This window comes from Sciurus vulgaris (assembly GCF_902686455.1).
Source record: "Sciurus vulgaris genome assembly, chromosome: 13".
Classification (NCBI taxonomy): domain Eukaryota; kingdom Metazoa; phylum Chordata; class Mammalia; order Rodentia; family Sciuridae; genus Sciurus; species Sciurus vulgaris.
The window spans coordinates 60,292,662-60,316,620 of NC_136474.1; the positions used below are offsets into that span (position 1 = coordinate 60,292,662).

Genomic DNA, 23,959 nt, shown 5'->3' on the forward strand with positions numbered 1-23,959 from the left:
ACAGTGGCAGAGAGGGCCCTGTGAGCTACACCTGAATGAACACGGGCTACAGCTGCCGTGTGGACAAGCTGAGAGGCAGACAATACTGGCTTTTTAATACCCAGTCACATGTGTGCGCTCAAGAAAATGATTTGTCTTTATTTTTATTTTAAGTGCTAGTTCCCATTTCCTCATTGCTCTTCAGCAATTGGGAGTTTTAACATTAAACACTTTCTAATTTTCATTGTTACCATGGAATAAAAATTAGAAAATAAGGTAGAAAATTGAGTATTTTGCTTTAAAAAACAGAGAGGTTAAACAGTTCTATTCAGACTCTGTTCCAATTGGATCTGTAGATTCCACTGTCTCCATTCCTGGAGATAAAACACAGGATTAGAGGCTTGACTAAGGGGACTTTATAAACAAACAGATGCTTAGACCCATGCTAGAGATTCTGATTCAACAGGTCCAGTCATTGTTATTTAAATGCTCCCTAGGTAATTCACATTGGGCTTTTTTTTTTTTTTTTTACCTTCCTTAGACCTTCTGCTGTTGTAGAAGATGAGTATTAAATGACACACTTAGATTCACATATTTACTGTCAGCAGTGATAATGATGATAATGATAATAATGACAGTAACTAATTGAGCTTGCTAATTGCTAAGCAAATTTTCCAAGTGTTTTACATATAGGAACTGTAGTTATAAGCTTATAACAGTTACTTGGTGAGGGGAATATTATCTTGGTGGTTTTTGTTGTTTTGGTAGCAGGGACTGACCCCGTGGACACTTGACCATTGAGCTACATTCTCAGCCTTTTCTATTTTTTATGTTGACACAGGGTCTTGCTAAGTTGCTTAGGGTCTCAATAAGTTGCTGAACTTGTGATCCTCCTGTGTCAGCCTCTCAAGTCACTGGGATTACAGGTGTGGCATCAGCCTATTGTCATCCTTTTCATAGATAAGAAATAGGTTTAAGAGATTAAGGGACTAGCTACAAGACCCAGCAGAAGTGAAATGTGAATTCCAAGGAGTCAATTCAAGTACCATATATTTTCTACAGCCTCCAGTGAGGTTGTGAAATTAACTAGATTATATCTCTAAGCTGCCCCTTTAGCTCATTGGTTGTCGTTTTCCCTCTTGGCTTCTGCAGGCTAAGCTAGGTACAGGTTCACCAACTCCTCTCTCAGATGATAAGGAGAGTCCTCCCCACTGCATTTCATCCCACACACGATTGCATTTGCTGTGTAGTATAATTGCACCAAGTCTTCAAGATTCAAAGTACTACCACTTGGTGGTTCCTCTCTTTTGGAAAGGTGTCTTTTTTACTCCTAAATACAGTGGAAAGAATGTAAGGCTTTGAAATCACACAGATGTAAGAAGGAATTTATGTACCTTTAGTTATTAATCCTGGGCAAGCAATTTCATCTCTCTGATGCTTCATTCTTTTAATCCATAAAATGGAAATGAATCCTAAACCACAGGAAGTTAAAGGATTAAGTGGACTAACATACACAAACCTCCCATGCACTCAGTGGGCACTCCGTGCACATGCTTATACCTGCCCCCATGCCAAACGCACAATTAACTCCACACTCAGGAAGTCCTGCTCACCTTCTACAATTCTGCTTTCCTTTTCCCCTCTTATTTCTGTGTTTCAAAAGTTGTATGGGGCAGCCAAAGTTGTGTTTGCAAAAGGCTTGCCCGGTAGAGAGCTAGCTATGTGACATGATTTTAGCACTCTAAGGAAATATTAAAAACAAAATTATCTCTTAAAAACATCACAGCCTCCCTCCCTGCCTCCCTTTCTACTACCACCACCAATCTATTCAAACATTCAAAAGCCTAAAATTCTAATTTTAAGATCTCCTCCAAGAAACTGTTGAAGAAAATGTGTTGGTCTACAGCACATCTTGTCCACACATGGCCACACATGGGCATACCCTATATGCCATTACCATCCACCCATATGAAGGCAAATAAAGAACTGGAAAAAGGGCAGGCTCTTTTTCTGCTTTTGGAATTGATGAATAAAAATTCTATCATGTACAACATGATGTTTTGTGGAATGGTTCATTGAGCCAATTACCATATGCATTACCTCACTTATTCTGTGTTGAAAACACTTAAAATCTACTCTTCTAGAGCTTTCAAAATACAGTGCATTGTTATTAACTATAGTTACCATGTTGTGTAATAAATTTCTTGAATTTATTCCTCCTGTTAAACTGAGATTTTCTATCCTTTGATCACTGTCTCATGTCCACCCACCCACAACCCATCCAGTAATAACCACCATCTTACTCTCTGCTCTTTTGAGTTTAATTTTTTTAGATTTTATGTATAAGATTCATTTTTTAAAAGCAAATAAATTTTATATATATATATGTATGTGTATATATAAATGTATATATATATGCATATATATTGGTACTGGGAATTGAACCCAGGGGTGTAAAACCACTAAGCCACAGCCCTTTTTATATTTATTTTATATTTTATTTAGAGAAAGGATCTTACTAAGTTGCTTAGGGCCTCTCAAAATTGCTGAAGCTGGCTTTGAACTCATGATCCTCCTGCCTCAGTCACCTGAGCTGCTGGGCTAATGCGCATACACCACTATGCCTGGCTATTGTTAAAATACAGGGGAATAAAGGTTTTGGCATACTGAGTGTGATCCTTAAAGTTTCAGAAGTGTCTATTTGTTGCATGGTTTATTTAAAAATTCTGTTTTCTTAATGTTATAGTGGTCCAGCTGACGAAATCATAATATATTGCACTTTACTACTTAAAGAGTACAATGAAAAGGAAATAATTTTTCACAGGTATCCAGCCCTTCAGGGGCATGTCTGATATTTCTATCCACTGTGAAACATTTCTTGTTTTACTCTAAACCCTCTCTACTCTGTTTGGTTAATTTCCTGTGAGATTTCCTTTCATTTTCTTGATACAGTTCTATCATTAGGTTTTTGTCAAGCTTTTGAACTTCATTTTCCATCTTTGCATTTTCTGTTTCTAAAGGTGCACTCTAACTTTGGAGAGTTTTAATATAATATGTAAGCTCTTTTATCTTCTTCAGCCAATTTACTATATGTCTAATTACTTTTTGATTGATGGCATGCACATTGCTTCAAAGCTCCTCATCTAGGTGGTGTCCAATTTCGGACCCTTTTATTATGCCCAACTCCTAGTAACCATCACTTGTCATCTCTAAGGACAGCAAACAGCATCTGCAATCTTCAACAAGTATTTAATCAGAGTCTAGTTCTGATGATCCTTCTCCTATAGGATCTTTTCCAAAGATGCTCTTAGATTTCAACCCTCTTTTCCCCTGTTAAGAGTATACTCCGTCTTTCTTTCCTTCCTTTTATCTTCAATATGCAAGAATTTTTCTGTTTTCCTAAAGATTGGAAGTTTTACTTTTGAAACTTTTCTTCGGTAATATCTGTAATTGTATTTTACTCTTCTGATGTAAATTCCAAGTTTAGTTTGGTTTAAGCTTTTGGGGCTTGGAAGGATTTGATTTATACTTCAGTAACTGTGTTGCATTCTTGTAAAATCAGTTCTCACCTAATGCTGATCTGCATATTTAAGATTTTCTTCCACACTTTTTCTAGCAAGTCTGTTTTAAATTCAATAAAGAAAAGGGACTATTTAGTTTTTAAATATATGTCTTCAGCCTTAGCACTTTTAATAACTTTATTTCAAGTCTGGCCTCCAGGAAACAGTTCCCCAGTGCTAAAATTCTAGAGCCTATCAGAAATTTTAATTTTTTTCTTCATCTCTAGTGGAAAACATTCTTTCAAGCTCTTTCCCCCTATAGTTAGTTCCATGAAGCCCAATGATAGCTGCCTATGGTTCCAGCTCTCTGCAAAAATCTCAGGGTCCAATCTTGACTCACCCCTGCAGGCACAGGGCTCACAGTCTCGTATGGAGCTTCCACAGTAAGCTATAGTAAAGCTGTGTGCCTAGTGTGTGGCCTTGGTAACACACATGGCTGCCACAGAAGTGCTTCAGATTGTCAGTGTCCTATGGCCACAATAGACTACAGGGAACCGAGAACACTCCACTTGGGACCCAAGTCAGTAAATTGGCAATCAGGCAAACCAGCATGGAGGGGTCTGTTATGGTTTAGATACAAGGTGTCACCTGAAAGCCCATGTGTGAAGCAATGAAGAAATGTTCAGAGATGATGCGACTAGATTATGAGAGCTATAACCTAATCAGTGGATTGATACATTTGATGGATTAATAATTTGAATGGACTACTGCACTAGGAGGTGACTACAGGCAGCTAGGGTGTGACTGGAGGAAGTAAATCACTGGGGGTGTACCTTTTGGGGTTTGTCCCCTGGTCAGCAGAAAGCCCCCTGTCTGTCTGTCTATCTACCTGTCTCTCTCTCTCCCTTCCTCCTTCCTGGCTGTCATAAACTGAGCATCTTTCCCCCACCATTCCCTTCCACCATGATATTCTGCTTCATCTTAGGTCCAGAGCTATGGTGTTGACTGACTATTATGGGACGCAACTTAAGAACAGACCGACCACCACCGAGAAGTCCAAATTTGAGAGTCTTTATTAAGCTGGCCGACTGACTGTCTCACACAATGCCCCCAAAACAATGGCTATTGGGAGAACAGCCCCGACCATAGGGTTGTAGGCGTTCTTATACCAAAAATCACATCAATCATAAGTGTCTGTTGCTATGATTCAAAATTACAAACTAACATCATGAGATCATCGATGGAGGGGGAAGTGGGTCAAAACGACCCTTACCTAGGCACAAACTAAAGAATGGTTGCTAACATCCACACAATCACCGTTCACATGGTACATTGTTTAGGAGCAATAGGAATCAAAAGAGAGCAATTTTTCATTACATAAGAATTGTCATTTTGTATTGCTAAACATGTCACACTAAGTAACTGATTATGGGAACAGAGGTGGGGTGTTCCATGGGAGCTAATTTCCTACATAACATGGAGTCTCAGAGCAAAAATGGAGTCTGTTTAGTCATTGCCCTTATAGTCTGGCCTATAACATTCTCATGGAGCCAGATCTGCCATAATCTTTGTAATCTTACAAAGATTATGTAACTTAGTTTTTATTTTTTAATTCAACTTGGTAATGCAGGATTTAGTATATTTACATTTAATATAATGTGTGCTGTTGTTACATTTAAGTCTAACATTTTTGTAATTGTTCTCTATTAAGCTCATCTGTTCTTTGTTCCTGTCTCCCTTGTTTGCCTTCTTTTGAGCTAATTAAATATTTTAACCTTCCCTTTTATCTCTTCTATTGATTTTTTAAAACTATACTTCAAAGGAATTTTTTTCAGTAGCCCTGTCTTGAGATTACACAACATGCACTTTTATCATTCTCTACCTTTAAGTAATATTACTAAAATATTAGTCTAAGAACCATAAAAAAGTAGAACTCTATTTACTCACTTTCTGGCCTTTGTCCTCTGCACTGATTTTATTTACTCATAAAAAAACACAAAATATGTCACTATTTTTGCTTTAAATCTTCATTATTCTGAAAAATGTAGATAGGTAGGTGGATGGTTATAGGTCAGTAGATAGGTGTGAGGGTTGATGCATAGGTGGGTAGAAGATAGCTTTTTAAATTTCTTTTATGTTTATTCAGATATTTATCCATTTGTCCTTTCTTATGCTTTTTCATTCCTTCATGTAGATTCAGGCTTACATCAAAAGTCTTTTCCCCTTACCTTATAAAACTTCCTTTCTCTTCTCCATTTTGTCCTGCCTTATTTCACCCTCCTGTGGGCAGATACTTTTGCTGAATATGAAATTCTGTGTTTAGAGGAACTTTCCTTCAGTACAGGCAGAAATCATTGTGTTGCCTTAAGTGGTCCAGTGTTTTAGATGAAAAATCCGGTCTCATTCTCCAAGTATGTAATGCTTTTCCCTCTGCTTTAAAGATTTAACGTGTGTCTTTTTGTCCCAGCAGTTTAATTATACAATGCTTCAGTGTATTCACTGTGGGTGGTAGCTTTATGTGTGTAGTTTGTGTTTGCTTGTATTCCACTTGGGCTTCATTCAGGTTTTTTTCATATCTGAGTATGTGAAATTGACATCTTTTATCAATTTTGGAAAATACCAGTAATCTCTTCAAATACTTCTTCTGCCCCATCTCCTTTGTGTTCTTCTGAGACTCTAAATTACACACATGTTAGGACATTAGATATTGTGTCATAGTTACAGGTTTTCTTCACTCTTTTTCCCCCTTATGTTTCAGTTTGGATGATGTTATTGACCTGTCTTATATTTTATTGATTCTTTCTTCTACTGATTCAGTCTGCTGGTCAGACCACTGAATGAATCCGTCATTTATGACACATAATTTTCTTTTATCTTTTTCATTTTGTTATGTTTTAAAGGGCTCATATCTCTGTTGAAACTCCCCAACTGTTAATGCACTCTTCCTACTTGCTCATTTTATCTCTTTAGTACGTTTACCATAGTTTCTTAATTTTTAAATCTCTGTCTACTATGTCCAACATTTGGCCATCTGTGGTTTTGCTTCTAGTGTTTTATTTCTATCTAGAAGTCACATTTTTCTGCTTCTTTGTGTGTTTTACAATTTTTTCTTATGCTTCACAGTAAAAGCATACTAGTAAGTAATATTTGCTCTATCAAAGCCAATGTGTATATGTTGTAGGGAGGCCAGGGGGACTGAGTTAATCTGATGGTCACTAGATCAGCTTCTGAGATTTGCTGCAGCTTTGGTTAGATCTGGCTCACCAATGGTTTTAGCAGTATTGAGGGAGGAAACAGGACTTTCCCTTTAACAAGATGGATTGCCTGTGCTCCTGAGACGTCTTTATGTTTAGAGCCTAGATGCTGACAGAGCTGTCCTCCTTCTACTGTCCAGGCCCTTCTGTCCAGGCTTAACATCTCTCTCTGCCCCTGGAGAGCTTCTGCAGTGCTCTGGGCAAAGGTCTGTGCACCTGGTGGGATTGCCATCAGCTTTCCTGCTCTCACCCACTCCCAGGACTCAGGAAGGGACTGTGGGAAGGTGTAGGCAGGCAGGTAAACATCCTTTCTGTGCTAGGGGCACCTCAGGGTTATGATTTTGAACTCTAGCCCATTTTCAGTCGTAAAACGTTTGCCACTCGGGCCAATTGTCTTTACCCATGTCTTCATCAACAGTGTCCCCAGAAGTGATAAGAACTAGAGTCCTTTCTCCAAGGAGGAGTTAATACCATTTTGGAAATTAATATATTTAGTTTTGGGGGGATCTTGAGCTCTCTAATAGATTAAGAGGCTTATCTGTTGTTCAGGACAGATAAATTTGGTAGAGAAAACACTGAAAGGTACCCAGTTGCCTTTAGGGCTCTGCAATGTAAATAGAAGGTCAATATGGTTGTCAGGCCTGACACTCGTATTTGCAGAACTTGGGACTGGAGTACAAACGGGGACACACAAAAAACTATGTCTAAGTATTTAAGAGTTATAAATCAGACTTGAAAATCATTAAATTAAATATTTCCTATTTTGATAAATGTATCTTCATAATTACTTTGAAGGCCAAGTTCAAACTGAAATTCTTCTGCATGTGGCAACTCTGAGGAGGATGGCAGTCTGCCTTCTCTTCCCTCCCCTAGTTCTGTCTTCTGTCTGAAAGGGCTTGCTCACACACGTATAAACTCCTCAGTACACCACTCCACGTTTGATTCATACTCTCTGCATCCGCACTCCACAAACAAGCACCTTCATTCATCCCTAAGGCTCCAGCTGTGTATGCTAGAGTCAGGTCCACCTTGGGAGAATAGACCTGGAAGCATCTTAGGGCTTTTGGGGAAAGAAACTCCAGAGTCCCAAGCACTCAACACCAAGTATGCAAAGGGCCTCTGGATTTTCTAACTCTTAACTCTGTGGGGAAGGATATAAGCAGAGCAAGACTAGTGAAGTACACAGTCTTTTAAAGTGTGAGGCCAAAAGTATGCCCCATCCCCCCACCCCATCTTCCCCTTCCTTTTGACTAGGTCTAAGGGCAGTACTGGGAAAACTACAGAATATTTCACAGATAGGTGGGCAATTTGCAAAGAAAGAAGAAATGTGGAAGAAAAATAAAGGATGCTAAGGATGCTCTTTATCCCTTTGTCCAGGGCCAATTCTTATAGCTGCAGAAACATAGAATGTATACATCTTCCTAAGAGCTTCAATACTGATGGTATACTTTTGAAGAAAAAGGGTACAGTGTGTTTTCTAGAAATCTGATGCCTCTGTATTGACATGAGGAGGAAACCTAGCCTATAAATTGATTCAACACAGCTTGCTTCAAATAACAAAATCCACAAATGTGGCCCATATGCAATTGGCTGTGATAACTTAAAGGATAAATGACTTCACTATCTGATTTTTCATTGCCTTCCAACAAAAAGAAAGCACAATATGACTGCCAAGATAATTTACTTGTCTTGACTAGATTATGGTTTAATTTATAGTCTATGTAGAACTTCAGTTACAAAAGAAATGCATTTTCAGTTTTTAAGGTATACCATTTTTGCATGTGAAGGAATTATTTATAATTATATATGTTCAGATATTTAATTCCTCAGACATCTGAAGAAAGTTTTAATATAAAGGACCACAAGTAACTTCAAAATAAAAAAAAATCTTTTAATTTTAATTGAATGTTATACTTTACTGTGTCTAATGCAGTTAATTATATGCCTTGATGAGATTTAGTTTTCATTTCCCATTGGATGTACTTATGGAGAAATATGAAATATTATGTTGCCCCCCATGCACACACACATGCTGAATTTGATCAGAGCTTTTGGGGAACACTTTGAGAATTTCTTCCCTTGTTAGAGCAGTGCTAAAAAGTAAGGCAGAAAATTACAGTTAAAGTGGTGGAAATTTTAGTACATGTATACAATGTGCAATGATGAGATCAAGGTAATTGGTATACCAATAACCTCAGGCATTTATCATTTCTTTGTGTTGAGAACATTCAAAATCTTCTCTATTACCTGTTTTGAAATACTCAATTAATTGTGGTCAAGCATAGTCATCCTACTGTGTACCTGAGCATTAGAAGTTATTCTTCCCATCTTAGGGAAAGGATATTTCTGAACAATAAATTCTGTATCTAGTCAAACTAACCATTAATGTAAGAGAAGAAATATTTTCAAGCATTTAAGCTCTCCCAAAATTCATTTGTTGTTTCTCAGGAAGTTATTAGAAGGTATCTTCTCTTATCCATAAATAAGGGAGTCCATCATGAAAGAGGAAAACAAAGTTATCTAGGCAAAGGACTCGGTAATACAGAGACACAAGAAGCAGTCACAGGATGGCAGCTCAGTAGCAAGATTGCCACTAAAGATTGGGGTGTGGGCTCCAAGAATGGAGGAACTTTAGATTACATAGACGAAAATGAGAGGGAAGGGGGTATGAAAAATGGTGGAATGAGACAGACATCATTACCCTATGCACATGTATGAATACATGAATGGTATGAATCTACATCGTGTACAACCATAGAAACAAAAAGATGTACCCCATTTGTGTACAATGAATCAATGTGCAGTCTGTAAAAATAATAAATAAATAAATTTAAAAATTTTAAAAAACAATGAGGTGTGGGAGAAAAGAATCATTGATAATATTAAAAGAAATGTCATATGTGGACAGTTTGAGAAGATATGGTTATGAGCAGAGAGGAAATTCAGCAAACAAAAATGTGACTCAACGAAGGTCAAGAAGAAGAAAAACATATAAAAGAAATATATTCAGAACCCCATGTGGCTTACATGTGAATAACATATCCAAAACCAAAATAATGTAACCACTGATTAGTGCTTCATCTAAAATTGTTGTGAAATTAAATTGGGAGGATTGGGGGAAGAGAAGTGTGCATGTGCGTGTGTGTGTTCTCTGTACCTATGTGTGTGAGGGTGTGCGTGTGTGTGTAATGTGAGAATCAGAAAAGGACAGAGGGAGGAACAAGGAAAGAGTAAGTTGGGGAGAGTTCACACACTAGATGATGAGTGTAATAGCTGAATCCCTGTCTTTCATAGACAGAGCTGAAAGATAATATCCACTTTTGAAAAATCAAAAAGAAGGTGTATGAGAGCATCATTTAGGAGCTCAGAATCATCATCATAATTAACAGTTAAGAACTGAAGATGTTGCATCTGGGATTCAACGGCAGATAGCGGCAGCTAGGACTTTCTTTTAAGCCTTCTAACTTCACGTGACTTTTAAAAGTATCTGCATGAATTTTTATTAATATATACCAGCTAATTTTTTTTTTCCTTTTTGGTACCAGGGACTGAACCGAGGTGTACTTAAACCTGATCCACATGCCCAGCACTTTTTATTCTTGCTAAATTGCTCAAGGTCCTCACTAAACTGTGAAGCTGGCTTTGAACTCACTATCCTCCTGCCTCAGCCTCCAGAGTTGCTGGGATTATAGGCATGTGTCACCATGCCAGACTACAGATAAGAATTTTAAGTGAATACTAGAGTTCTGTGGTTCTCAAGCTGTACTTCCCAGGTTCCTGGTGGTTGCCCAGTGAAAGAATGGGCAGAGCTGTCCAGGACACTGGTCTCACATCTGAGCTTCTGCAAAAAAAAAAAAGTTATGCCTTGTCCTTGTTAAGGTTCAGTGAAATATTTGCTTTTGAACAAAAAATTCCACAGCAAAACAAATCTGAAAAATTTTGATAGTTATATGTTCATCTGATCAAACAACAACAACAACAACAGAAACAACAACAAAAGCCTGCTCCTAGAAGCACTATATAATTACTAGCTCCATCCAGTGTGGCTATCACCTGCCATTTTATTTACCTCTTTAAAAACTAGAATTTGAGCCAATTTTTCAATTATATTTTAAATGTGGATTGGGTATTAGATTATGAAAATTTACATAGGTTTTAAATAATGACATTTAATATATTTTCATTTTGCTCCCAAGCCAGATTTCACCCTTACTTCTTAAGAGCTATCAGATATGACATGTGCTGATAAAACAGAGGTGTCTCTGTGCTTGAGAAATCACACATTTTAGTTTCACCTAGAGATGGATGCCATTATGACTATGCTCCAGTTAGGTTGACTCTGATCCCACAAAGGAAAAATACCCCCACCCAGCCTAAAAGAAAAATATATTAAAATATCCATATTCTATACTGAAGACAATCCAGATCTTCTGCAACTATGTTGCTTTGCTTGTTCCTGGGGCTATAGAGCCTCTCAAAAAACAAAACAAAACAAAACAAAAAAAAACATTTAGGGGGAAATCAAATCCTGAAACAGATACTTCTGAAAAAATCATTTCCCTCTGTCAATCAGTCTCCGTCTTTCCTTCTCTCTCTCCAACTTCCTATCCCACACTGTGAGGTGCTGTGCTTCCTCTGTATGTTTCCATTATTTTTCAATCTAAAATATCTAAAAGTTGTTTTGAAAAATAACTACATACAATTTCATATAAAATTTGTATAAAACATACTTGATATGTTATAGATTTATAAACTTATATAATCTGAATTTACACACATATCTCATTTGAGGTTGGCAACAACTCAATGTGGTATTATTATTCTCATGATAGGAATGAAGCAACTGTAGTTATCAGAGGTTGTGCTTTCCCAGGTTGGGTGACTAAAGACGGGATTATGAAATTCCTATTTTCAGAGCATGGTGAGCTAAACACATCCTAATTCACAGAACACTGGTCTTTATCAAAAGCATACGTATGTCCTCAAATTCCAGATTACATATATAGGATGATCAGCTGGTCCCCATTTGTCCAGACTTTCATGGTTTAGCTTTGAAAATCTTGCACCCCAGGAAATCCCTGAGTCCCAGTCAAACCAGAGTAGTTGGTAACTTTATATGTAGTGGTGATCACAAGAGATGAGAACAGATGCCTCACAGGAACCGAAAGAGATACAGGAAATGAAATACAAGTAGAGGAAAAAGAAAAGTTTATTTAGACGAGGGTAAAATGATTTCTTACTCTTATCAAAGAAAACTAATTTTAAGAGCCATAACAACCTAACAATTAGCACTAACTCTTCAAAAATGTGTATGCAGTGGAATGTATCTATAGATTTAAGGATCATTTCAATATCATGAAGTGTCTAAAAGACACACAAATTTGACTCTCCAATCTTGAAAAGTAAAGACCTCTCTTAAGGGTTTCATGATAAGAAATCACAAAAGATATGGCTTGATGATCTAGATATCCTAAATTTCTTCTTTAGATTTTGCTCTCCTCAAATTCTACTTCACTGGGCACTGACAGTGCCCAGTCTTCCCCACCCCACCACGATGTGCCAGATTCAGTGCCCCACTGTCTCTTCCTGAGTTCTTACCATTTCTGTTAATGATGTTCTTTTTCTTAGGTATTTCCTTCCATGCCATTTCTTAAAACCCATGTGTTTTCCACATGAGAAACCATCTCCATTCCCCTCTACTCCTGTCCTCAAACCAACCCACAGCAAAGATACAGAGAAGAGAAATAGAGATGCCTTTTCAAAGGGAGGAGAGTAAGCAGATGAGGAAATGTGTTTATTCTTATTTAAGAATTTGTGGGATGTGTGTGTTTGTAAATTCTCAAGGTAAAATAGCCTCATTATTGAAGATGTAAGAAGAAAGGGATAACATTTTTTTTTAAATGAACCACAAATCATTTTAATAGGATTCCTTTTAGCGTCATCTTTTTCTCTGTAACTGCAGATGTTCTAATATAGTTGAAATCCTGATGCATGTTTGTGGTGATTTTTAAGTTAAACATTGCCCTGTGTCATTCATTTGTCATTGAAACCATCATTATTCTCTACCAAATATATTATCATTAGTATTAGTATATTACATATATACTATATATATGTATATGTACACTATATATATATGTATATGGGATATATATCCCTTTCCTTGACTAGGGTTATTTTCACACAATAGATATCTGTAGTTGGTATCCATTTCATCCAATTTTAAGTTGATTGGCATTTAATAGGATTACATATTATGCTGCTCTGATTCCTTTTCTTTTTTATTGTATATTTGAGATGTATGTGGTGTTCTGATATACATATAGTGATACACATATATGTAACAAAATGATGACTACTGTCAAGCAAATTAATATACCATCATCTCATATAGTTTACTTTTTGTCTTGGCAAATTACCAGTATATAATACATATATACATATATACTATATATATATATATATATATATAGTACTTTTTCTTGGGTAATAGCTATTTTAATTATTTTTAAAACATCTATTACTTATATTTATTAGAATTTTTTCCTTTGAACAAAACTATGATGCTTTCTCAAAAAATTTTTATTTTTACATAGATTTTTTAAATAAATGAGATATAAACATTCAGAAAAGCAACTGCAAAACCTTGAGAATGCCACTTGTGCTTATCTTTTAAGGATAGTTGGAAGGATAAAATTTGAAAGTACCACCTACTTTTGAGTGACCAGGACTTTTATACACATGGATGTCTTATAGAGCACCTAAGACTTGACCTAAGACTTGAATTTGCAGCCCTCATGTACACCTGCAAGGAGTCTACACCAGCATTTGCCATCCCCAGGACTATACTAGTACAGTCTTTTTCTGGAGAACTGAGCTGCAAATTCACAATAAATTAAAAGCATCTGATTTGCCTGTTACATGCCTGGTTTTCTTTGGAAACAAGCCCTGGAAGCTATTTTTCTGATCAATCCTAACTCTCCTGTTAGTAGTTATAAAAGAGGAAAACAACATTTACTCATGATAAGACTGAGTTCTAACCATTATAAATCTTATCAATTGCCCTGTGAAGCTTAGGGGGGAAAAGAAAAAAAAAAAAAATCATTGTGTTCACTCAGGGTAACATCTGGACCGATGATAATACCACTGTTGTAAAGTGTTTCCAAATTTCTAGGATTGGACAAATGAAAACATAAGCAGAGGTGAAGTTGGGGACCTAAGGACATATTTTATTAATGAATGTTTGCACTATAAAGAATGGTCAGTGACATTAAATAAAGAAAACTGTTACAGTTTCCTAGTTAATGGAAAATATTAAAGACCTAACATCTTTTTTCTATTGTTCTCATAAGTCAGCAAGATCAGCATGAATGATCTTAAATGTTTGTCTTGTTTTTTTTTTTTTTTTTTTTTTTGGCTTCAGTTAGGTGCTTAATACATAATATACATTCCATATAATTTCTTGGTTCATTGCTTGAAGAGAGAAATATTTTTCCTAAAATCATTAAGTTAAATGCAAATTAGTTTTATCTAAAATGTGGGCCAACATATAACCATTTTCCATAGGTCAAAATATGAACTTTTACACAGGTGGGTCTTCATTTTCAACAAACATTTCTTAAGTGTCAGTTTTGTGCTGGTGTTCTCCCAAAGACAGACAGAAGTGAGCAGTGTGCTGGAGGTGACCCGGATGACCTGCCACCTGCTCTGCACGCTCTTCGAGTTTTGATGCTGTCCATTAGCCTGGCTGAGGAGTGTGATCTAATAGAGGGGAACAAAGATGTCTGTTCTCTGGGCTCCCTGTGGAATTCTTTCTTTCCTTTTATTTATGAATTTATTTATTTTAACATATTTATTAATTTCATAGACAGTAGCATATAATATACACTTGAAAATGAAGAATGGTTGTATAAAAGGATATATTTCAACCTATGGAAAACACTATGAAATGTATATTTTAACATATGGAAAATGACAGATGCTCCTCTCTAGCAGCATTGACTGGAGCCCAAACTTCCCTAAGACAATCAACTTTGGGGATAAGAATTAGGCATGCTTCTTCTCTTCCTCCCTTTACAATTTTTTTTTAAACGGCAAGTAAAAGATAACGAAAAAAAACAAAAACAAAATTTAAAACCAACAACAAATAAACAAAAACAGCTTTCTTTGTGGAGTTAACCATTTGCCATTGAATGTTTTTGAGATGTCCCTTTAAGTCCCAAGGAGCAGCTGCAGCCACACCACCACCTAGAGCCCAGCCAGCTGACAGTTGCCAAGAGTTGGCAATGATTGGGGTTGTGATGTGTTTTAATTACCAAAATTATAAAGCCTTTATCATGCCTTTGAAGAAGTTGTGTGGCCCGTTGAATTGCATGCAATAAATTCATTATTATAAACATAAAGAGGTAAATTATCTTCCATTACAGATCTTTTTGACCTCAGTGACCACTAAATAAATGTTAAACACAGGTTTATTAGTGGCGATTTAAAGGTGCTCCCAATTATTAATCCTTTCCAGACTATTTGATGAGATGTGCCTTTTTCCTAGTTTCCATTCATTTGTTTCTCTTCTTTTAGATTCCTGTCCCCTCCTTCCCTCCCTCCTCTCTCTCTCTCTCTCTCTCTCTCTCTCTCTCTCTCTCTCTCTCTCTCTCTCTCTCTCTCTCTCTCACACATACACACACACACACACACACTTTTCCAGTTCTCACTGAAGTTTACCAAAAGTCTTAAGAAGTTTCAACAGGGAGGTAGAATCATTTCTTCCTCCTGTGTTTGAAGTGTAGGTCATTTAAAATCAGTTTCCCCACAATTCCTATAAGCAAGTTTTTCCCTCACAGAAAATCCATATTAAAGTTGGTCCCCCAGAATACCTTGAAGCAGGAAGCATGGTCCTTTGTCTCTCTGATGGATCCCAACCCATTTACCAATGCTTCCTCAACTTGTAACCAGAATTTTGCTAATTTACTTTTTAAGCTACAGTCATAGCTATTTGGGGTGCAATTATATGTGGATATTAAAACTGAGGTACTGTCCTACAACAAAAATATTGTTAATGCTCCCAAATGTGGCTGGATTCTCCTCAGATTTAGGAAACAAAAAGCATAAGTGTTACTTGTTTGTATTGTGTGCACCTGGGAAGTTATTCGTGCTGAGTAACAGTACAAAACTTGAGCTGCTTTGCTTTCTGCTTCCAGGAATGCCAATCAGAGAACATTCTTTTTCAGGCAGCCAAGTTTGGAAGTCAGTTGGTTTCTGGCAGTGAGTAGGGGGAGGGGCTGGCAGGGGAAGCACAGTGAGTCCTCGGGCTGGTCTTCAGCCTCCAAGTGTTTCCGTAATAGCCATCAATGAAGGCATCTCCTTTTACCCACGCAGAGACAGGTAAAAAGACAGCTGAGTAAATCAGCATTAGATCAAAAGGCGGAAGCTCCATTGGAGGGCGGGGGTGAGAGAGGGCGTTTGAAAGCCTGCCATTGGTGAGCTTACCAAAGGCATCTGCCAGTGGGACTTCAGTGGAATGTGAAACCAAATCATTTTCAAGTTAAAGATAGACACAGTGCACACCAGGATCTAGGAGCTGGATTTTAAACTCATATCTCTCCCTAGGATTTCAGAGAGTTCTGGCATGATCTCTGCGGCAATTAACAATTTGGTTAAAATTTGTTCTTCCAGTGAATGTGCTAAGAATTCATGTAAGTTCTGGATGTACTGGAATTAAAAGGATCTAAGAGATCGTGGTGTGCGCACTCTAGGGTAAGTGAAAAAGATTGGCTTTAAGGTGCATCCTTTCTCTGGGAAGGTTATTACTGAATTTTTATTGTTGAGAATGAAAAAGCAATCATGCAGATTTTGTAGTTGTGTGTGTACTTTGCTTATCTTTTGGAGTTAGTTGGTATTGTACATTTTGTGTAGCAGAATGAAATATAGTACTTGAGTTTAGTTTTAAAATTTACATTGCAGGTCTGTAACTTCAGTTTTGCCAGTACCCTTCTTAGATTTTTTCCTGTTAACCCTTATGCACCCTATGTTTATTGAGTTACAGTATCAGTAGTTCTCTATCACTCCATACCCTGAATATTGCTGTGTTCATTATGTCACTGAATGAAACTGTATTATTGTGAAATGGAGTTCTGTTTCCTTTGTATGTTACTAACACACTTCCTAATTTTAAAAATGAAAATTTTTTTTCAGGAGGAAAAGGGAAAAAGGAAGGTGATCTTTAAGGGAGGTCTAAAAGTGCATGAGAAGCTATTAGAAAGTTTTATCTTTTTAAAAAAGCAACTGAGAAAAAAAACAAGCAATTTCCACTGAAGAGGACAATTTATTAATAGAAGTTATTTTTTGGTGTTACCTCATTAATTCCAAGCAGGTTCCCCTTCCAAAAGAGCTGATGTTTGCTAAGTGAATGGAGGCGTTCTGATTATAGAGAGCTTGAGAGAAGAGGAGGAGGGATTGGGTCGTCTAATTTGCTATTGCCATGCTGTGTTTCTGGATTTTAAAACATTTTTTCATTAAAAGAGAGAATGACAAACTTGAGTTCTTCATGTTTTGCCCATGTATAGATTTTGTTTCTTGTTCTGTCAAGTGACCGCTCCCTCTGCTCTTAGTGACATCTTTTCCAAACTTGCAAAACATTCCTGCTGAATAAATAGTGTCCATAATAGTCACAGAGTACATGGTGTGAATTGGAAATTCTACTTTATATGGGGAAAATAAATGTGCTGACGCTCTTATTACAGAATGTGGGGCTGAACGGTTGTTAAATGTACCCACCCAGTTTTTGCACTATCAAATAGACCAGATTCAAATGAATTAAGTTGACTCAACTAGGTACACACAATGAATGACTTAATATGGATTTTTCACTCAACTTTGTAAGAGTGGATACTATGTCCTGTTACCCTTTTGAGATGAAAACATGGATGTTATCTTGATAGAGCCACTTGGATTTTGCAACTACCAAATGATATGACAAGGCCAAACAAAATGTGAAGTTGGCAGAGCTCAGGTTTAGTCTCTTCTCTCTTTCTCTGCCCACTCTCCCCTCCCCCTCCTCTCTTCCTCCTCTTTCCAGATCCCTGAGGAAAATCATTCCTCAGTGCTGTTCTTTTCTAACAGTTGAGACCTGTCCTCAAGGAAGAAGCTCACTGTAGTACGTTTTAAAGTCAGTGTTCTAGATCCAACAGGAATATTTTCACTTCAGTATAAATGCCTAACCTTTGAAGAGCTTAGGTATTTGTTAAATCATGGCTAACCTTTAGTAATACTTAGAATTAACTCATTAGGTTGTAAAATTTGCAGCTAATTACCCTAGTGGCTGGTACCTTTGTAAATTTTCCCTGGTCATATCAGATGCCTGGGGACACTGCATTACCAGCTGTGTCCTGAATGGTTGACATTAAAAATGCACCTGGAAGAAAAGTGCATTCAAGTAGTTTGTAATGTATACACCTGTACAGAGTACACATGCAAGCACATGTAGACATAGCTTTTACTTAACTAATATATTTCTCATTCAACTATGAAAATAAACAAGTATATTAGCCTTAACAGAATGGGATTTTAGTGGGTTTTTTTTTTTTTTTTTGGTTCGTTTTCATCATGTCAAAAATAATAATACAAGTGTAAAATTCTAAACTGTAAGAATTTTAAATTATATAGCCAATCAGTAAAAGAGGCAAATAGTTGTCTGCTGTATTATGTCACCTTTATAGTTTCTAGCTCCCTGATGAAATTGTCAAGCTTGACTTTTAGTAAAGGTACTAAACATAGTAGAAGTAAGCTGTTATATAATATTTGTCTGCTGATTATAATATTTCAAGTGTTATTGGATTTGTTTCTATTATTACCAATCCTGCCATTTCTCACTCGGGTGTCTTATTTTCTTGGTAACCTGGATATTTTTACTATATGCTGGAAATGTATCTTAAAGCATGCTTGAAAGAGTAAGTGGAGACATTATGAGGGTGCCGTGTTCCTCCAGGGAAGAACTTGGTTTATACCCACAAGGCACCTGGGGGCAATATCAGACCAGAATCCCCTTAGAGGAAGTACAACACCTAAGGCTCCTTGATCCACAAATGTGCTAAGAGGCAAAACTGAACATCTGTGCTGCAGTTGTTTATTTTGGGTTCCCTTCACCTGAAGAAAGATATGACCATTGGGGAACTGGATGTGAAATTAGGTTACTTAGCAAAAGTCCCTTCTTGAGGGCCAACAACCTCTCCCTGAGCCTACCAGGCTACTCAGAAATAAAGCTCTTTTCTCAGGTCTTTTTTTTTTTTTTTCCTGATGGTCAAATACCCAAGGGCAAACACTTTTAAAATTGAACTTACCTCTCTTGACTTCTGATCTTCTCCTAAATTTTTTATCTTCTAAATTCTCATCTTATTAGTTCTTTGCTATTTTTATATTTCAAGTAATTTTACTTACCTGAGTAGATATGTTGGTCCAAAGTATTTGATTACTCTTACAAGAGATGGAAGTTCATTCTAGTACTTTTATAGTCATTTTTTTTTTTAACCTCTTCATCTTAGAGATAATCAGAGACAGTCTGCTGATATCTTTGGTTGATTTCAGATAGTTTTTCTGATATATTTGTCTTCTTTTTTTTGTTGCAACCTGATTTATTTAGACTTTTGGGGGGAAGCTGCATATGCATGCTGATTGAAAATTCATGTTTTCCAACTTGATGTGGGTGTCCACAGTACTTCACATTACTCTTGTTTGTCCCTAGCTAGCCACTCTCCATGGTAATCTCTTTTATCTCTCATCCGTCCCACTACCGTTACTCTCAGCTATTGACCTTGACTTTTCCAGCTTTCTTTTGGCCTATATTTAGTATTACCACATTTTAAAAAAATACTTAAATAAATCCCTTCCTTTCTTCCTCTTTGCAATTGCTCTCCTTCAGGTCTTCATCATCTCCCGTGGGGATTGCCACAGTCTCACAGTTGTTTTTGTGCCTTTGGGTTCCATCCACGCTGCCACCCCACCCAACACACATCTCCTGCACTGGGCCCGACACAGATTCTTCTAAATATCATAGATACCAACAATTACTTAAAAATTTTCAGTGGCTCACCAAAGCCTTCAAAATAAAGCTCCTTCTCCGTGGTATGTCCTCCAAGGTCTGTCACAAAGCCTCGACCCATTTCTCTAACATGGTCTCCACTCCTTTTATGGTTATCTTCATACTTCACTCACACATAGCTACTGCCTCCAGAACATGCTGTGTGTTCTCATACCTCTGTGCTAGTCCACCCACTAATTTCATTTTTCCCAGAATGCCTATCACTCCTCTCCTTTGTGGGCAGATCCTACTTCTCCTTCAAGGTTGACCTGGTAAGTCACCTTCACTGTACTTTTCTTAATTGTATAGTTCACCTGCTATTCTGGGTGCCTCTAATGACATGAATTGTGTCTTACTCATTTCTGTATGCTCAGTAATTGACACATGGAAACCACTTACTATATGATTAAGGAATTAACAAGCAATTACTCTGAAAAATTTTTCCCTCAACAATTCCTCTTTCTTTCTTTCACTGTACTCTTTTTCGTCCTAAAAAACCATTACTCTTTTGACCTTAGAATCTTTGTCTAGTGACTTTTTTTTATAACTTGAAATTTTGTATGTCAAGTAGAATCACAAAAAACAGGACTGTCTGTCTGGTGGTTGTCATTATTTTGGGAAGAGGGGATTATCTATTTATTTCCTTTTTAAAATTTTCTTTCTTTTTTGTTATTGCCAAATGAGGCAAACTTATGACAAGAGAAACAGTAAAAGTTTAAGTTTGGTGAATCAACTGTATATTAACAGAGAGATTCTTAATCAAAAGGCATAGACTGGGGAAGCTGACATATTTCAACAAATCGTGTTCAGAATGTTGGCTAGCACAACAGGAAAGAGTCCATGGGACACAACTAAATTAAATTACTTCACTACACACAACCTAAATCTTAGCCATCAGAAAACAGTGGATTGTTTTCATATCAGTGTGGTGCTAGAAGGAAAACAGCTGATTGTTTATGTAATATGACCTTGTGACCCTCAATCTGAAGGCTGGTTGAGATTTTCTCTTAAAAATGTTAAGACCTGAAAGTGTAACTGAGATCTTGTTTTGCTGTCAGCATATGTTAAACCAAGAAAAAAATGCGTTATTAGTTAAAAATTGAATACAGTTTGTGGGAATCAAAAGAAGTAGAATAAATAGCTAATTTATTATAAGGATGTTTAATTAATTTTATAATTTTGGACCACTTATAAATTTTTCATCATGTTTTTATAGTGTGCCTTTGTTATGCCCACTTCTGAAATTTAGAAAAATTTAATACTAGCTTATATTATTTCTTATATAGAACTCTCCTATCTGCATAAAGAGAAAAGCTCTAATATGGATGGAGCCAAAAAAAATCTTTAAAATTTTTTTTGTAGAGAAATGTTCAAAGCTGATGTTTAAACGTGAAGCCAGAATTTTCCATCACAAAATATGAAAATATGATGTTGACCTTTTATTTTTTGTCTCGTCTATAAAATTGACTAAGACTCATTCTTAAATACTGGCAATTACATCATAACTTCCAAGTAGCCAAACTAATTTGACTCATTACTTCAGTTATTCAAGGTCTTGTCTTGTGCTTTACTAGGTAGTGAAATTACATATTCGCCCCCTTTGCTGGACATTTAAATTGAAAGATATCAAGTTTGAAAAATGGGCTTGATTAACACATTTTGTTATAGATTCTTTCACTTACTTTTTATGTTTTAGTGAGAATCTCAGGTATTGTTTTTTTAAAATATCATTTTGCCTTTCTCAACAATTAGTATTTTCCTCTCAGAAAACCAAGTAATAGGTATTATTATCTTGGCATTATCTTAATGCTTAAAAACCCCCCATGTTTAGCAAATACTTTAATTACAGAATAACTTAAAGGAAACTGAACAATGTCTAAAAAGAAAAAAGGGAAATAGAATGTATATTTGTCACATACTGTGTTGTATTCTTAATGTAAAATAGAAGTACATTTATTTGTATAAATAAATCTGAACTTTGCATTTTTGCAAAATAAATATGCTGTAAGGATGACTCAGAAGCACCCTGAGTCATGAAAGCTTTGTAAACTTCTGCATATTTTAGAAAGAGCAATAGAGTTATCCTTCTTATTTTTCCTTTTTAGCCTCATATTACTTTTTGTACCCATTCCTATAAAATGTGATAGGTCACATTTTGTGGATGATGTTGAACCAAGAAATTCATCTAATTAATCACAGTTCAGGGATACAGATGCTTCCTCTAGTTTTATTAAAGGATGTAGATTAATTTTGAATAAAATTGATCTTCTAATGCAAATAAATTTATAAGCCTCAGATTATTTGTTAGTACACTTTTATAAAACATATTTACTCACCAAGATATGTTTTTTTTTTTTTAACACCTTGGGTAAGTGTAACAATTGTAAGGTCAATCCAATGTAGGCAGGAGACATATATTCTTATTTTACTGCCTATGATAAATCTAAGATGTGGATATAGAAAGTGTTTCAACTATACTAAGTGTGGTTTGTCATGGGGCATCAAACAACCGCAATGTCAGTGCAGTATGAAAACCAAGGTTTTCTCTTCACTCATGCAGTTTAGCAAACTTCACTGGTTGACTAAAAGGCTTTCTCCACATTTTCTTAAGTTCATATTCCCTTGGCCATAGCAGGTGATGTGGCCGTACCTAACTTCATTAGTGTGTAAAGCACAATCCTACTGCATGCCTGGAAAGAAATTTGCCTGGAATATTTATGAATAGCTGTGCTGACTCTCTACACTAACAGATGGTGAGCAATCCTAAATTCCCAACATCTAGCCCCACAGTCTTACACACTGTGAACAGGTCCATGCTTGGGGATATGGACACAGACGACCTGAAGTGTAATGCTCATATCGTTTGCCCTTTACATCTTTTGGCTCTCATCTTCACTGAAAATTTTTAGCTCTCTAAATCTTTGCTTTTCCGCAGTGTCTGTGACCTTTTCAGTCACAGCTTCTGGTGTGTCATGGAATGCTGGGATTTTACCTATCCTCCCTTTAGTCATTCATGGAGTCTTGCCCACAGTGCTGAGAAGTCAAAGGAGCCTCCAATAGAGCAATTCCTACAGTGTGGAGAGAAAGTATGCTCATTTGCAGTAACAGACTAAAACCAAAAAGGATCAGGCTTAGGGAAAAAGGCATGGAGGAATGTTAAATATAGACTACACATTAGACATGCGTAGATGGTCTTGAATAGCATCTGTATTTACTGATGCTCTACCTTTTGCTTAACATTCAGTTTCAAGCATTAACAAGATAAAACTCAAAAATTCAAGAATTAATGAGGCACTTAAAAGTTTAAAAATTTTAAGCCAATATTTTAAGGTCCTTTGGATCACAATTTAAGTCAGCAAATCTAATTTGTGCTCTTAAGAGCCATAATTCAAGGAAATGCTATGTGATGGTGGGGGTTAGGTTTAAGGATGTGCATAAAGTGAATACTATATCCCCTTTTTAGAGATTTAGGTCACCATTAGCATTAAGTGTTTATAAAAGCAGTACAGTAAAGAGACATGTTTGACTTTAATCCAATGCTTCCCAAGCTTATTTGACTTGGAACTTAGAAAGAGAGACGGGGTGGGGATCCCATTTCGACATCACATCACACACTTTGGTAAATTCTTGTTTAACTACTCCTAGTTTGTTGTATTAATAAATTATAGTGTGAAAATATTGTAGCTCATATAATAGTTTTATAATATAAAGTTTAGAATTTTAAAGGATTTTCACAAATATCTTCACTATTTGGTCATTAGTTTTCATTTTCTTGATAAAAGACACTGATTTGGAACACCAACAGAAATTTAAAGTGGACAAAGTATCCAATAATATTTAACACTATGCGGGCATATACATAATTTGTGATACACCACAAATAAGGACATTGGCTGTATTTTTCAGAACTCAGAACTCAAAAGCAGTTTGCCCTATTTTAATCATTTTGTTGGAAATTCTAAAGCTGTCATTCAGTTTTATGATATGATCACACATTACTAACGTATCAGTTTTGATTGTCATTTCTTTATGAAGGCCTTGTGAAGAGAAAGGTCATCATTTAACTTCAAGGTCTGTTTCTTGATATTTTTCCCATTTTTTTAAGGTCAGAAATTGTAAAACCTAAATGGAGAAAAAGAAATTTGTTGGGTTTT

The 23,959-nt window shown here is 36.3% G+C and overlaps 1 protein-coding gene across 14 annotated transcripts in view; it reads left to right on the forward strand.

Moving 5' to 3' along the window:
- Positions 1-23,959, forward strand: part of DTNA (dystrobrevin alpha) — a 357,757-nt gene that overhangs the window by 81,905 nt on the left and 251,893 nt on the right. For 2 of the 14 annotated variants that reach the window (XM_079108507.1, XM_079108506.1), the window contains exon 1: positions 16,223-16,486. The exons of 2 other annotated variants lie outside the window; for them this stretch is intronic. The gene's annotated coding sequence lies outside the window, so the exon portion shown is untranslated. Of the gene's footprint in view, positions 1-15,997; positions 16,115-16,218; positions 16,487-23,959 lie in introns of those variants that run through there. 10 more of the 14 variants (XM_079108514.1, XM_079108516.1, XM_079108519.1 and 7 more) reach the window with 10 other exon arrangements.